The following is a 5,939-nucleotide window of genomic DNA, read 5'->3' as shown; positions in this document are numbered from 1 at the left end:
AGTTTTCTTGGTTTCTGTATTCCAAAATCTACCTGTTGCAGATTTACCATGCTCATCTAAATTAAAAAAAAAAAATCAGAATAAAAATTACATGATTAAGATGATTCTTAGGTGTCAAGGGAAGTGCCTCCCCCAACTTTTTTTTTTAATGAATCTTATCTTAATTGTATAATGGGCATGCTCTACCTTGCCTTTTCCTTGAGGATTGTAAGGTACTTTACTTATATGTGAAACTTGAAACTGTTGACAAAATCTTTTAAAAGATTTCTTAGTATAATTATTGTCAGTTTTTAATTGCTTAGGAACTCCTAGAACACCAAGAGTCTGTAGACAAGAAGCAATAGCATACTTTGCAGCATTTCCTAGTTGAGGAAAAGCATAAATAAATCCAGAATATGTATTTATGCAAACATATTCATATTTTAATTGTTTAAATTCAGGAATATTTGGAATATCCATTTGCCAAATTTGAATTTGAGCCAATTCTCCAGGATTGACTCCCAAATGAGGAACAGGCAGAAATTGAGGACAAGTACCACAAGCCTTGAGTATACTACAGGTCTGTTCCTTAGTAAATCCATATTAAATCTCAAGGTTTGACTATTAAAATGATGCATTTTATGGGCATCCTGGAATCTTTTTAAATGTAAACAATAAACTTAAGGGACTTTTACTGCCAATTTATTTCCTTTAGACAGCAGTCCTGGCAAATTAGAATGAGCCCTAAAATGTCCTATAAAAAAAAAGGAAAGTTTTTTTTTGTATCAAATTTTGAATTTGTAAAAATAAAATTCCAATAGGAGAAGATGTCTGAATTTGACCTGCAGTCTCTAACCTAGGCAAAGACTGAGCACTATCTGTATGCACTCTCTGTAAAAATGTTCAAAGACTGCTTATTAAAACTTTGAAACACAGCCAATACTGCAGATAACTCTGCTTTTTCCGCAGATATGTTAGGCACTTGAAAAGATAATGTTTTTCTTTTATAAGCATAGGCAGCAACACCAGATCATGAACCTTCAGTAAATAACATTAAAGTATCAACAATTTGGCTGCTTTCTCTTTTAAATGGAAAAACTGTAAGTTGCACCTATAAAAACTGAATTAATTTGTATTTTTTTTTTGTGCCTCAACAGATTGGACTCAATCATAATAAGCCTACATATGTTATATACCATATTTATCAGATCTCTGACAAGTCTGTGGTCCAGCATTTGTGTTACTCTGTGTCTACTTTTATCATCTGCTCTAAACTTCATCCTATAAAACACTAGGTTATAATCTCAATTTTGGCATATGATTCAAATGTATATTTTACAACAAAATTTTAGGTAGATCTATATAGGCAAACTTTATGGTTACCAAATTTAGATTTAACCTTAAAACAAAACAACCTAAACAAATTGAGTAGGTAAAACTCAATCTTGTACTAAACTATAATAATTTAAACCTGCTCTTTTGAAACTGAAAACAAAGCAAAAACTTTTAATTAAACCTAATTTTTTAATGGGACTAGCAAATATTATTAATCCTATCATATTGTATTAAAACTTCATAACAAAAAATTAAAGGACAAAAGTTATATTTAATGTTAAACAGAGAACCAAACTTAACCTGTAGCCCTCACCAAAAATAGACTATTCTGGCTGAACCAAATCTATAGACCAGTGAGGAATCTTCCTAGTTCTGGTGATTACATTTAAAACTGGGTCTTCAGGACAGTGAAATGCGTCTGTTTTATATGCCTAGGACACAAGAGCAGCCGTTGTGATCCATACTAACACTTAAATGTAGTGTTAGTGCTAGGACTGCTTGTTCAGATGTGCCACATAAACTCTTGCTGTCCCAGGTAGGTGGGGTAACCACTAGTTCATGGCTAGCATTCTCTGATACATAATGAAATTCCTCAAAAGCATGCCTTACACAGTCAAACTCTGACCTACTTTAATGTAGACTTTTCTTCATGTTAAAGTCATTGTAAAAGCTATCAACATAATATTTTTTTATTATGTGGTAATTGCATATAATTTACTTTACACTCCTTTTCCATTGTTCCCAGGTTCAAATTCCTACCCATGTGTCACACTAAACTTTTTTTTAAATACATCGGTTCAAAAATGTGTTGTTCATATATTCATGGGAACATGATCACAGACTCATTGCCAAGTCCCTTAAAGAAAACTGAGTTCATCGTTACCACATCCTGACACCACGCCCAAGAAGAAGCTATCAGTCCTAAAGAGGTCTATACTTCATCCCCTTGATCACAGTTTTTCTTATGTATTTATTTATTAGGATTTTTTTACATTGAATCCCCTCTGCTGCTCCCTGCCTTTTCTCCTTGCAATCCTATCCATCCTCCTTCTTCTATCACTATGGCCTTTGTCTATTTCCCTGAGAGGGGAGGGCCTATTACATCTTCTATCTGATGCTAGCTTACCAGGTCTCACCAAGGACATCTGCATTATCATCTTCTGTTTCTTGATTCTCAGGGTATTGTACTTCTTGTGTCCTCAATTCTTTCTACTTATGACAGCCTTCATGCCTCCTCTTCTGCAGGTTTTCCTGAGTCTGAGGGGATGAAGAATTTAGTGCTGGGTGTTTTAACGTCTCTCTCTGCACAATATCCAACTGTGGATCTCTGTATGCATTCCCATTTGATGCAGAACAAAGCATCTCTGTGGATGCAAGAACTTGCCACTGATTTATCAGTTGAGGGCAGAGAGCAATATATTTTAATAACAACAGCATGCATTGCTTTAAAATGTCGGTAGGATGCCCTGGCACCAACTCATTTAACTGCCACCCAAGTACCCTAGTGGAAGACAGGTTTCGTGAAAATAGATGGACTATTGGAACTTTATCTGCCACTGTTTGAATATCTCATAATAATTGAATACATACCATATTTGTCTTTCTGCATTTTAATTACTTCACCTAGGTGATTTTTCCTGGTTTCATTCATTTGCCTGAAAATATTATGATGTCATTTTCTTAGCTGAATAATACTCTGTTATGGAAATGTTCCATATTTTCTCCACAGAGTCTGTTAGTCCTGTTATTTAGTCCATGGAATTTGCTGGGACTTTAATCACTGTATTGAATTACAAACTATCGGGATAACTGTGTCTTTTAGCCTATAAGTCCCTCCATCTTCCACTTCCTGGTAATTTGAATTGCAATGTCCATGAGAAGCTCTTCTGTTTACATGTTGAGGAAATGTCTGCAAAGTGTTAGGACATATGGCCTTGTTAGATGATATAATTCCTTTTCTTTCCCTAATTTCTTTTTTAGTCCTTTTATCTTTTATATATAGGAGGGCTCCTGATTTCTTTTTTTCTTTTTAATTTTGTATCTAGCCACTTTGCTGAAGGTGTTTATTAGCTGAAGGAATTCCTGGTAGAATTTTTGGGGTCACTCAGGTATAGTATCATATCATCAGCAAATAGTGATACTTTGACATGTTCATATCTGATTCATATCCCCTTGATCTCCTTCAAATTTCTTATTGTCCTGGCAAGGATTTCCAGAACTATGCTGAAGAGATATGGAGAGAGTGGGCAGCCTTTCCTTGTCCCTGATTTCAGTGGGATTGCTTTTTGTTTCTCTCTGTTTAGTTTGATGTATATTGCCTTAATTATATTTAGTTATTTGCATTGTATCCTGATCTCTATAATACTTTAAACATGATTGGATATTGGATTTCATCAAATTCTTTTTCAGCAACAAAGGAGATTTTCATGTGGTTTTATTTTTCTTTCTTTTTTCATATTTTGGTAAATCACATTGAAGTTTTTTCTATATAGTGTACCACCCCTGCATACCTGAGATGAAGCCTACTTAGTCATACTGGATGATAACTTTAATGTGTTTTTGTATTCGGTCAAAAACCTGAAGTATCTTGGGATGACCCTAGACAAGGAAGTCAAAGACTTGTGTGAAAAAAAAATCAAGTCTCTGAAAAAAGAATTAAAGAAGATATCAGAAGATGGAAAGATCTCCCATGCTCATGGCTTTGCAGGGTTATCATTGAAAAATGGTGATCTTACCAAAAGCAATCTACAGACTCAATGCAATTCCCATCAAATTACCAACACAATTCTTTAAGGAACTTGAAAGAAAAAGTGGGGAAGAGCCTTGAACTTAGTGGCACAGGACACAAGTTCCTGAACAGAACACCAACAAATGAGACCTCATGAAACTGAAAAGCTCCTCTAAAGCAAAGGACACTGTGAACAAAACAACACAATTTCCTAGATTGTGAAAAATCTTCACCAAGCCTCTATGTGACAGAGGACTAATATCCAGTACAAATAAAGATCTAAAGAAGGTGAAAAAAAAACATTCAAGTTATCAAATTTAAAAAATGGGGAACAGAATAAAACAGAGAATTCTGGATAGAGGAATGGCAGAGAAATACTTAAAGAAATGCTCAATATCATTAACCATCTGAGAAATGCAAATCAAAATGACCCTGAGATTTCACCTTACACCCATCAAAACGGCCAAGATTAAAATCTCAAGTGACAGGCTGGAAAGGCTGTGGAGAAAGGGGAACCCTCTTGCATTGCTGGTGGGAATGTAAACATTTACCAGTGCTGATGGGAATGTAAACTTATACAACCACTCTGGAAATCAATCTGATGCTTTCTCAGACAACTAGGAATAGTGCTTCTTCAAGATTCAGCTATACCCCTCCCAATCATATATCCAAAAGAGGCTCAAGTATACAATAAAGACATTTGCTCAACCATATTTATAGCAGCTTTATTTGTAATAGCCACAGCCTGGAAATAACCCAGATGACCCCCAACTGAAGAATAGATACAGAAATTGTGGTGCATCTACACAATGGAATATTACTCAGCAATTAAAAAAAAAAACACAAGGAAATCATGAAATTTGCAGGTAAATGGTAGAAACTGTAAGTGAGTTATCCCAGAAGCAGAAAGACACACACTGTATACTCTCACTCATATATAATATAGGAAAAAAACTACTAAAATCTGTATACTTAAAGAAACTAATCAATAGGGAAGACTTTGGGTAAAAGGCTCAATCTCCATCCAGAAAGACAAAAAGGAAGGACATCAGAAGAAGGAGAAAAAATGGAACAAATTAGGAGCCTGCCACAGAATGCCTCTGAAAGGTTCTGGCCTGCAGACTTTCAAAGCACATGCTGAGACTTTTGGTCAACTGTTGGACAGAGTGCAAGGAATCTAATGAAAGAAGTGGGAATAGTAAGATTTGGAAAGGACAGGAGCTCCACAAGGAGAGCAACAAATCCAAAAAATCTGAGAACAGAACTCTTTCCTGATACTCATACTCTAAGCAAGTACCATGCATGGAGATAACCTAAACCCCTGCACAGATACAGCCCATGGCAGTTCAGTGTACAAGGGGTTCCATAGAAATGGGTACAGGGACCACATCTGACATGAAGTGATTGGCCTTCTCTTTGATCATCTCACCCTGATGAGGGAGTAGCCTCACCAGTCCACAGAGGAAGACAGTGCAGCCACTTCTGATGAGATCTGATAGACTAGGATCACAAAGAAGAGGAAGATTTCCCCTATCAGTGGATTTGGGTAGGGACATGTGTGAAGAAGGGGGAGGGAAAGTGGGATCGGGAGGGATATACGGGAGAATTCAAAGTGAATAAAATGTAATTAATAAAAATTAAAATGAAAATATTGAAAAAATATAATTCCTTTTGGAGTTATCATAGGAGGATGTGCTTTCATTTGATATGCCAATGAAAGTGATTAGACTTAATGGAGTCTCTCTCTCTCAGTATCTGTCACTTTTTATATTTGATTTTGTTGGTCCCTGTCTGTATATTTTTGAATCTGTCTCTCTAGCCCTTTCTCTATCTGTATCTGTCGGTCTCCCTTTCTGTTCCTGCCACTTGTGGTTAAGTTTGAAAAGTCATCGTTTCT

Source organism: Meriones unguiculatus (genome assembly GCF_030254825.1).
Source record: "Meriones unguiculatus strain TT.TT164.6M chromosome Y unlocalized genomic scaffold, Bangor_MerUng_6.1 ChrY_unordered_Scaffold_23, whole genome shotgun sequence".
In the NCBI taxonomy this organism is placed as follows: Eukaryota; Metazoa; Chordata; class Mammalia; order Rodentia; family Muridae; genus Meriones; species Meriones unguiculatus.
Note: the sequence above shows the minus strand (reverse complement) of the source record.